The sequence below is a fragment of the Pongo abelii genome, chromosome 23 (genome assembly GCF_028885655.2).
Source record: "Pongo abelii isolate AG06213 chromosome 23, NHGRI_mPonAbe1-v2.0_pri, whole genome shotgun sequence".
In the NCBI taxonomy this organism is placed as follows: domain Eukaryota; kingdom Metazoa; phylum Chordata; class Mammalia; order Primates; family Hominidae; genus Pongo; species Pongo abelii.
In genome coordinates this window covers 50680475-50692168 of record NC_085929.1, presented here as the reverse complement: position 1 = coordinate 50692168, position 11694 = coordinate 50680475, and positions in this window count along the sequence as shown.

Genomic DNA, 11694 nt, shown 5'->3' with positions numbered 1-11694 from the left:
GAGGCACATGAGTCAGCCCCTGCTATCCTGATGTGCCTGTGCTAGACTGGGGCTTGTGACAGGTGGGGAGACAAGCCACCATGCAGGACCTATTTTGCTGGGGCGTGTGTAGCAGGCTCAGCCCAGCTCTGGACCCAGTGGTTCTGGTGGTGGCTTCTGACTCTGGATCACAGCCACATAGATGTAGCAGTCACAGTCCCAGCAGCAAAGAGACCGTACATTCCCATGTGCTAACTGAAGACTGTTTAATAAAGGGACAGCTGGGGCAGGGTTAAAGGAAGCCAGAAGAGACAGTGCTGCACCCCAGGCTAGCAACATGGGGGAGCTGTTACTTCTTCAAAACCTAGAGGGCAAAGGAGGGAGTGGGTGGCAGAGCCCAGGAACAGAATCGCTAAAGGTCTAAGAGGGGCCTTGGGATAGGAGCTGTGGCCTTTGGTAGAGGGACACAGCCAGCTCATGGTGAACCAGCAGAAGGGCACAGCTGGAGGAATCAATGACCAGGCCTCACTCTCCTCCCTCCTGCCAGGGCCTCCCCTGGCCACATCCAGCCAGAAGCCAGAGAAAAGAAGTCCCCTGCTGCGGCCCATAGATGTGAGGAGAGAAAATGGTGGGGAGTGGATCTGCAGAGGTGAACCTAAAGCATTCAACCCAGAAAGCATGCTTCTAGGGCCAGCCTCACTTGGCAGCTTCCTTCAGGAGCCAGCTCTACAGTATTCTTCCAAAAGTCCTTGCTGGAGGCGCTGCCTCCAGCCTTCCAACAGCTTGAGAATCACACAGCTTCCTGTGTTAGATTCCTTTCTCCTCCAAACAACTGAAGAGACTCTAATCATCGGCAACTGAATCCCGATTAACTTCGGATTTGTTACCAGAAACAATTGCAGGCAACACGACCTCCAGGATGGGAACTGGGATTGGTTACTTGTTCTGGTTGATTTAAAGGGAGTGGGGACCTAGTAACTGTTAGAGAATGGAGTTCTAATAGATGGTAGCCTGTGATGGCAAAATAATTACCTGTCATCACTCAGAACTAAGTACCTATTAAATTGTGGCTTTGGCAGAGTTGTGGCTTCCATACGCAATACAAGCACAGGTTATCTAAGGACTGTGGGGTGAGCTTGTTATCATCACACCAAAGAGGTTAAAGCAAGAAAAGGACAGTCGCAGGGCTTTACATTCTCAGCTCAAGGTATGTTCAGAATACAGGGAGTTCTCTGATAGCCCTCAAAGCATCTCTTATCTCTTGGGGCCGCAGGGCTGATGTAAGAATCAGATGCAGAATCTAATCCTGTATGGTGTGGAGTTACAACAGAGTAAATCCACAACTCACAAAGACTCCTGTGTATAGAGCATTGTTTAGGGGAAGAGAGGGACTCTAAGAATTGGAAGAGTAACATGGAGATAAGTCCAAGCACCCCCAAACCCCAATTAAGAGAAAGGCATGGATAGAAGGGAATTATTCCAGCCTTTTTTTTTTCAGAGACACAGTGTGAAATATACCTGTGCAAATATACCTAACACTACTGAACTGTATATTTAAAAATAGTTAAGACAGTAAATGTTATGTTACGTGTATTTTTAACCACAACTAAAATTTTTAAAAATTAATAAAATAAAAATAAATAAATTGCAGGAATCGTATCACTTTAGGGATATCTCTAAATACCTCAGAATGTTTCTCCTAAAAACATTCTCCTGCATAACACAGTACCATTATGATACCTAAGAAAACTAGCATTGATAGAAGGTTTTCTAATATTTCATCCACATTCAAACTTCACCAAGGCTTCAAAAAATGTCTATTACAGCTGTATTTTTTTTTTTTTACTCCAAGATCCATTCAGGCACCACATAGCACATGTGATTGCATTTGGTTTTCACGTCTCTTTACAGCCCTTTAATCTACAACAATCTTCCATGACACTAACATTTTTTAAACATCCAGGTCAGTTGTCCTGTAGAATCTATCACCTCTGTCATTTCCTGGTCTGCTTCTGTGGACTGATTTTTCTCCTGATTGTGGGTCACATTTTCCTGCTTCTTTATAAGAATGTTTTATTGAATGCTAGACATTAAATTTTTATGTCGTTGCTTGCTGAATTGTGTTGCATTTCTTTAAGAAGTGTTGGGATTTTTCTGGCAGAAATATTATTTTGATGTCTGTTTTCAATAAGTGTAATCTCTGCAAGCTCTGATCTTTGTCTCCTCAAATCAGTGAGACCTGGTTCTGTCTGGGTCCCCCTCACTACAGCACAGTCCAGGAATTATGTCCAGGCAGAAAGCCAAGACCAGGGTAGGGCTCACCTCACTTGCCACCCTTCTCTTGGGAATCACAGATCTGACTCGCCTCTTAACATTTTACTTTTATATAGTTTCAAACTCACAGAAAAGCTGCAGGAAAGTAGAAAGAGTTCCTATGTGTATTAGTCCGTTTTCATGCTCCTAAAACAAACATACCCAAGACTGGGTAATTTATACAGAAAGACAGTTTAATGGACTCACAGTTCCAGCATGGCTTGGAGGCCTCACAGTTATGGTGGAAGGTGAAGGGGGAGCAAAGGCACGTCCAGTGTCTGAAGTAACTGTTTCCTATGTTTTGTGGAGGCTTCTAGTTATTCCTGATGGAAAGGTAACTCCAAAAGTGAAAATTCTTTCCTCATAAATATTGATCGATTACAAAGAAGAGTTACATTTTTTAGTGTACAAATTTGATAAACACTATATTAACTAAGTAATATATATTTTAAAAAAATAGAAACAGTGTCTCACTCTGTCACCCACACTGGAGTACAGTGGTGTGATCACGGCTCACTGCGGCTTTGAACTCCTGGGCTTAAGTGATCCTCCCCACTCAGCCTCCTGGGTAGCTGGGACCACAGACATGTGCTCACGTGCTAAGTAATCAAAATTAACATCATAAGAAAGTAAACCAATCAACATGACATGTGTCCTGGTAATGATGCACTGAGAAGAACACATCATCACTTCTGCCAAAAATGCATAACCTGGATCTAATCACGAGGAAAATACTAGACCAATCCAAGCTGCAAGACATTCTGGAACATAACTGGCTTGGATTCTCCAAAGAATCAAGGCTATGAAACGTAAGGAAAGACTGAAGGGCCACTCCAGACTACAGGAGGCTGGAGAGATGGGACAACTCATTCAATGCCTTGTCCTGCCTCTTATTTTGGCATAAAGGACATCATTGAGACAAGTGGAAAAAAACATAATTAAGGTTTGTAGATTAGACAATGCCATTGTATCAATGTTATTTCCTGATTACGACACATACTGAGATTATGGAAGAGAATGTCTTTACTTTTAGGAAGCATACACTGATGTATTTAGAGGTGAAGAGGATATAATGCATGCAACTTACCCTCAAAGATTCAGAAAATATATATATCACCAGGTAAATGTGTGTGTCTAAAGAAATATATATCAGTATTATTATATCAAGAGAGAGGTAGACAGACAGGCAGGGATAGAGAGAGAGTAAAGAGGATAAAGTAAAAATGTTAACATTCATGAGTCTCCAGGTAAACATAGTGATATGGTTTGGCTGTGTCTCTACCCAAATCTCATCTTGAATTGCAGCTCCCATAATCCCCACGTGTCATGGGAGGGACCTGGTGGGAGGTAATTGAATCATGGGGACGGGTTTTTCCATGCTGTTCTCATGATGGTGAATAAGTCTCATGAGATTGGATGGTTTTATAAAGGACAGTTCCCCTAAACACACTCTCTTGCCTGCTGCCATGTAAGACGTGCCTTTGCTCCTCCTTTGCCTTCATGTAAGACGTGCCTTTGCTCCTCCTTCGCCTTCCACCATCATTGTGAGGCCTCTCCAGCCATGTGGAACGGTGAGTCCATTAAACCTTTTTCCTTTTAAAATTACCCAATCTTGGGTATGTCTCTTTTAGCGGCATAAGAATGGATTAATACACATAGGAACTCTTTGTAGTATTCCTGCAACTTTTCTGCGCGTTTGAAACTATATAAAAGTAAAATGTTAAAAGAAAAAAAAAAGCCTTTGCTCTCATCCTAGTTTAATATCACTCTAAGTGCACGAATTAAAAAAAAATCCAATGTGTTATACTCCACATCGCTCCTTCGGATGCTTGAAGTATCCAAAATGTGGACGCTGTTTGTGCCTCTGTCCTTTTGACATGTCCCCATCATTCCTTGAGTACAGTTGGCCCTCCATATCCTTGGTTGCACATTCATGGATTTAACCAACCACGAATTAAAAATATCAAGAAAAAATTGCATCTGTACCAGACACATACAGATTTTTTCTCCCTGTCATTATTCCCTAAGGGATACAGTATAACAACTATTTACATAGCATTTACATTGTATTAGGTATCATAAGTAATTTAAAGCTGGTTTAAAGTATGCAGGAGGATGTGCATAGGTTATATGCAAATACTGTGCAGTTTGATATCAGGGACTTGAGCATCTTCAGATTTTGGTATCCTCCAGGGTCCCGGATTCACTCCACAGAGGATACCAGGGACGACTGTGCTTCCCTGCTTTCCTGCACAGTGTTTCAGGCTCACCTTGGCAATACTTTTTTAAGAATGAGATTGTGGGAGGAAATCTAGCACTACATTCCAAAGCCATCTAGAACATCAGAACCCTGTGTGGATGTTTCGAAAACACACCAAACACCCACAAAGGTGCTGCATACTTTAAGGTGACGGTCTGCCCTAAGATGTGACAAAAGCTGTCTGGCGTGACCACGTCCCGGCTGTTAGGACCAGCCACATGGCCACCTAAATCCGAGGGGCTGGGGACTGGAAGAATATGTGGCCTTTGCCCCAGTTTCCTGGTGTCAGAAACCTCCCTACCTGCCTCTATGCACAGATGCAGCCCTCTGCTCCATCTTCGTCCCAGACCTGCCCCCAGCTGCATTTCTTCATCAGCCTGTATTGCCCACCTGCCACTCCACTCTCTCCTGGTTCTTGTGCCCTAGCACACCCCCACCCCCCCACGCCCAACACCTCAGCGGCATACAGCAGGCTCCCAATACGCACTGACCCAATGAATGCTCCAGGTCCTACTGTGTTGGACACAGGGATTCCCCACCCCCTGCCCCAGGGCAAAGCCTCACCCTGGTGAAGATGATGATGGTGTATTAAATCAAATTTAAACACCAAAGAGTGGGTTTCCACGGAAAACTTCACTAATTCCGAGCTGCCCAACCCCAGGGAACTGTCCTTGCAGAAGGAACAGAGATGCCCGTCCCTGCAGTGGCTGGGGATTCCTGCCTGGGTAAGGATGAACGGAGGTGACCTCAGAAGGTCCCTTCCTTCTCGAGATTCTCAGATTTGCCAGTTCTGTCACATCTGAGGGCAAGTGGCCGTGGAATGTCAGTTCCCCAGAGACTGGCCACCAGGAAAGGAGGGGCCCTGTCCTAAGCAGAGAGCCCCCTCCCCACCACAGCCCCCTGGGGAGGTGACGGCTGAATTGGGGGGCCTTTCTGGGGACATGCAGCTCACACCAGTGCATTGGCCTGAAAGAATGGGACAGAAGCAATGTTTTGTTTTGTTTTTGAGACCGAGTTTCCCTCTTGTTGCCTAGGTGGGAGTGCAATGGTGCAACCTCAGCTTACCGCAACCTCCGCCTCCTGGGTTCAAGTGATTCTCTTGCCTCAGCCTCCCTAGTAGCTGGGATTACAGATGCCTGGCACCACGCCTGGCTAATTTTTTTATATTTAGTAGAGATCGGGTTTCACCATGTTAGCCAGGCTGGTCTTGAACTCCTGACCTCAGGTGATCCACCTGCCTCAGTCTCCCAAAGTGCTGGGATTACAGGCATAAGCCACTGTGCCCGGAGGGCAGTTATATTTGAGAACAAGTGAGAAAGGTCGGAGAATCAGGTCAGTCTAAGAGCATCTTCAGAACCGTCCTATATCACCTACACTTTTCTTTTTTTTGTTTTTGAGGCAGAGTCTCACTCTGTTACCCAGGCTGGAGTGCAGTGGGGTGATCTCAGCTCACTGCAACCTCCACCTCCCGGATTCAAGTGATTCTCATGCCTAAGACTCCCGAGTAGCTGGGATTACAGGTGTGCACCACCATGCCCAGCTAATTTTTATTTTTTGTGGGTTTTTTTGTTTGTTTTTAGCGGAGACAGGGTTTGTCATGTTTGCCAGGCTGGTCTTGAACTCCTAGCCTCAAGTGATCCACCCACCTCAGCCTCCCAAAGTGCTGGGATTACAGGCGTGAGCCAGAGCCCACTACGCTCAGCCCAAAACCAATTTTTATAATAGACAAAGAATTAAAGCCACCTGGATTAGTCCCTACTCTGGTCCACCTGAAGCACTCAGGTCCTGTTCCTTCTCGAAGACTGGCTTCCATCACACCATCTCCAGGCTTCAGCTGTCCCTCTCCAGACAGGTAACCACCCCCCTGCCCCACCTGCACCCCTCCTTTCTGGGCGTTTTCTCTCACTCCACAGGCTCAAGGGCAGGGGATGCTCTTCTCACTGGCCACCAGCCCCAGCCTTGGACAAACCAGACCCTTGGTAAATGACTGCTGAACAGAACCAATCGGAAGATCCCCAGAAGGTTCTGCACCATTGCTGGCCTTAAAGACAGGGCATTTCAGTGGAAAATATTTTATCCTCATCAATAGTGACAGTTGAGTCTCACCCAATAAAAGCACAGGTGAAGACAGGCCGGCTCATGGACCTGGCACTCTACTGCAGGGCTTCCCAACCTCAGCACAGTGCACAGGGGGGCCAGGTGATTCTTTGCTGGGGAGAAGGGAGCCTGTCCCATGCACTGCGGGACGTTAAGCAGTAACCCGGGCCCCACCAGCTACCTGCCCAGAACCCAAACTGTCTCCAGACATTGCCAAAGATCCCCCGAGGGGCAGGACCTCCCTCTCCACTGACAATGGCTGACTTTGAAAGAAGGAGGTTGAATTTGTCCCTCAGAACCCTCAGCTGCAAGGTGTGGATTACTTTGCTCCCCGCAGTCACGGTCACACAGTGACAAAGCTGGACACAAACCCAGGCACTTCTCCAAAGCCCAGGTTCCTTCCATTCACAGTTTATAATTTTTAGTTTATTTATTTTTTAATAGCATCGTTGCCTTTCTCTCCAGGCTACCCATCCTGGACTAGTCACAATTTTATCATCATTTCGTAAAGTTCGATGTGCCTGAAGCCTGCTATGACCTGCGCCGAGGAGGGTTTATGGCAGGGCCAGCATGGAGGGCAGGCCACCATCTCTGTCACACGGGGTCCCTTGCCCTTCAGAGTCAAGAGCGGTCACTTACTGGTCAGCATGCAAGGTCCCGTGACGTCACATCATGAAGAGTAAGGAGACCACCTCCACGTGTTCATGCAGCCTGCGCCCCGGCCGCTAGCTTTGTGCACGTATGGTCTGGACCCAGGCAGAGGGGCAGATAAGCCTTTCTTACTCATCTGCAGCTTTTCTCTATGACTCTGCTGCCCTTTTCTCCTTGTGGTCCCAGCAGAAGTTTGGGGTTCCCAAAGTCCCATCCCCCACAAAGGGCTGTGAACTGGCTCTTCCCCCAGCTCCTGTCCAACTGGAAGTCCCTGGGAAGCAGGGCTGGGTGGAGTCACAACGCCCTGGCACCTGTTCCTTGGCTGGCGCTATCCATGACCGCTAAATGCATGAAAGATTAAAACAGCAGCCAAACAAAGATGGTGGACGGGCCCACGCTCACGAGGTCTTTATTGGAATAAATAACAGCATACGGTGACGCCACGTGGCATTGTGCTAACCGCATCTCTGGCTTAAGAAGTGTTTGCCTGGTGTTGCAGTGAGCTCCTGAAAAGCGCTTGCTTCCTGCAGTCAGCCAGGTGGGCCTGACCAACAGCATAGCCAGGGTTTTCGTGGCTTTTATTTAACATCCAGAAATCCAAAGTAAACATTGCTTAAAACAATTAAGAAGACAGTAAAATACTGGCACACAAAACGGGGAAAGGATTCAGTTGCTTTAAAATAAAATTGCTCTTTGTCACCTCCAATTAGGACACCACGGCCCAGCGGGACTCTGGGCTCAGTGCTTGCATAACACTGTGTGGGTGTCAAAGGGGAACTGAAGCTGCGGGAGGCTCCCCTAGCTGGTGTGGGTTGAGAGACATGTCACATGGAGAAGGAGAATCAGCAAATACCTTCCTGCCCTTGTCCGAGCGTCCACTTGGGCCTTGCAGACCTGAGACCCCCTTGTGCTGGGACGTTTGTCCCCATGGGTGGACATACTTGGCCTTGCTTTCGCTTAGTTCCTATGGACCAGGGTTCCTCTTCAAAGAACCATTCACTGAAAATGTGGTGCCAGGAGGAGGAAAGGTCCCAGAATTTCACTGAACTAAGAACCAAGAGCAGCAGCAGACGGGGCATCTCATACCCAAGCCTCATGTCCCAGCAGCCATTCATCCCGAGCCTAGAGGAATCGAGTTCATCCTGAATTCTGCCTTGGAACTGGCCCCTTGATGCATCTGTCCAGGCCATGCTATGAATTCAGACTCAAACTGATGGTGAATGGAGAAAAATGAGAGGAGTCGAGCCTAATGGGGCCTTTCCCAGGTATGCAAAAGGCACACCTATACCTTTGAACCAATTGGAAAAGAATGTGGACAAAAGATCACATGCAAGCCGGGTTCGGTGGTGTGCACCTGCAGTTCCAGGGACTCAGGATGCAGAAGCGGGTGGATCACTTGAGCCCAGGAGTTCAAGGCTGTAGTGTGTAGTCTGCTATGTGTGTGTCTGTGAATGACCACCGCACTCCAGCCTGGGCAACGCAGTGAGAACTTATCTCAAAATAAAATAAATAAATAAAAAATCACATCCTTTGCTGGAAACATGGCCTTTAAGGGTCCCTGTTGTGAAACACGAGTGCCCATGTAGCTTCCCCACAGATCTTATGATTCCTTTTACTGTTCGACTTGAAACCCACAAGAGCATGACGTGGGCGTGAGGACAGGCATGTGTTTACTAGATGGGGGCCGCCAGGACCTCCCTGAGAAGCTGAAGCCCCCCTCCCAGAGTAACCGTCCTCTCCCCTCTGATGACACAGAATGGGCCAGGACTGCTCATTTTGGCTGAAAATCACAGCTCTGTTCTTTTTTTTTTTTTCTTTTTTCTTTCTTTCTTTTTTTTTTTTTTTGAGACAGAGTCTGTGTTGCCCAGGCTGGAGTGCGGTGGCATGATCTCGGCTCACTGCAACTTCCACCTCCAGAGTTCATGCAATTCTCCTGCTTCAGCCTCCCGAGTAGCTGGGATTACAGGCATGCATACCATGCATGGCTAATTTTTGCATGTTTAGTAGACACGGGGTTTCACCATGTTGGCCAGGCTGGTCTCGAACTTCTAACCCCAAGTGATCCACCTGCCTCAGCCTCCCAAAGTGTTAGGATTACAGGCGTGAGCCACCACACCTGGCCAAGCTCTGTTCTTTTCAAATCCCAATCCCTGGGAAGGCACAGTGCCCTCTCCAGGCCCACCTGTGAGCAGGGCAAGGCTGGGCCACTCCACCAGCTCCAGGGGGCCGCGGTCCTGTACATGCCATGTAGGCAGGCAGCACAGAACGTTCCAGCCCCAGGCTTTTTGTCAGTGTGGCTCTTTAATGTCACTGCATCCCGCAGGAGACACCGTAATACTGTTTTAATTATTTCTTTCCCCTGCTGGGAAATCACCTCCATCAAAATGGCTATTCTGAACCCATCCCCAGCCTAGCAACAGCCGGAACTGAGAGGGAATATTAAACTGTTTTTTAAAACTTCGGTGTTGGCATTCAATTTCATATTAAAACTTACTCCACAGCTCTGATCTGCGGCAGGAAGACAAAAAGCTAACAAGATCAGAAAGGCCAGGCTCACTACAGAGAATGCTGAGAGATGCCAAGGAAGGGGGCTGCTTTGCAGCAGGTACACCCCAGGGGGTCAGCGGGTCATAACCCTGGGAAGGAGCTGGGGAGGGGGCGCCACAGTGAGGGACTGACTGCGACCAGAGGCCAGCCCAGAAAGCATGGCCGATGGGATCCCCAATTCTCTGCAGAGCTGGGGTGAGCGAGGGGGTGAACACCCCATAACTGAGTGAGCAGCGACTCCTTTTATAGGATACTCTAAGGGAGATGCTCTCAGGGCTACAGGGAGAGTTAGATGAACACTTCATATCCTCCCGTTACAAGGGGAATTATGCCCCCCGCAAATCCACATGCTGAAGTCCTAACCCCAGCACCTCTGATGTGATGGTATTTGGAGATAGGGTCTTTATGGAGGTAATCAAGATTAAATGAGGTCATATAAGTGGGCCCTAATCCGATAGGACCACAGCCCTAAAAAGAGGGGCTCGGGCTGGGCATGGCCACTCATGCCTATAATCCCAGCACTTTGGGAGGCTGAGGTGGGCGGGTCGCTCAAGCCCAGGAATTTGAGACCAGCCTGGGCAGCACGGTGAAACCCCGTCTCTACAAAAAATACAAAAATTAGATGGGCCTAGTGATGTGCACTTGTGGTCCCAGCTACTTGGGAGGCTGAGGTGGGAGGATCAATTGAGCCTGGGAGATCAAGGCTGCAGTGAGCTGAGATGGCACCACTTTACTCCTGGGTGACACAGTGAGACCTCGTCTCAAAAAAAAAAAAAAAAAATTGGCTGGGCACAGTGGCTCACGCCTGTAATCCCAACACTTTGGGAGGCTGAGGCGGGCAGATCACGAGGTCAGGAGATCGAGACCATCCTGGCCAACGTGGTGAAACCCCGTCTCTACTAAAAATACAAAAATTAGCCAGGTGTGGTGGCACCTGCCTGTAATGCCAGCTACTTGGGAGGCTGAGGCAGGAGAATCGCTTGAACCCGGGAGGCAGAGGTTGCAGTGAGCTGAGATCGCACCACTGCACTCCAGCCTGGTGACAGAGCGAGACTCTGTCTCAAAAAATAAAAATAAAAATAAAAAATAAAAGAGGCGGTGAGGACACAGACACACAGAGGTGAGACCACGTGAAGACACGGGGAGAAGCCGGCGTCTACAAGCCAAGACGAAAGGCCTGAGGATGTAACTCTCTGATGTCTAAGCCACTCCCCTGTGGCACTTTACTACACAGTGCCAGTGAGCCAATGCATCCCCTCATTTTAAAGTTTCCAAAGATGCATTCATTCCCAAAAAGGGCCTCTGAAGGGGAAAGCTGTGACCCAAGGTGTCTCAAGCAGCACAATTAGAGCCATCTCCAGACCCAGCCCCTCAACCACAGCAAGAAATTAAGAAACGTCCCCAGCAAACAGCTCCTTTCAAGGACTGTGGGAGCTGGGCCATCCCGAGTCTTGGATGTTTGTGCAAAAGCTACATTAAAACGAGTGGCCAAGAAGTGATAGGAATGTGGGTGGAGGACACCCATGTCACATCTAAGCTTCTGGGACTTTAAAGTTTTTCAAACTGCAAAACCCTTTTATTAAAAAGGCCTCACTTCCAAGGAGAGCCCAGCCCAGGAGATCCCCGGTGAATCGTCAAGCCCGGGTCCTCGGGGAGCCGGCATTCCTGCTGAGCTGATGTTGTGCTTCTGAAGGCCTGTGATCGCTAATTGCCCCATCGGGCAGAATGCAGGCCGCTCTCAATCAGCTGGGGGCTGGGGTTCAGGCTTTTCTCATCTTTCAGCCAAGGCAGACAACGGACTCATCATCCCACGCAACTGAGTGACGCCAGGCCTCAAACGCAAGCAC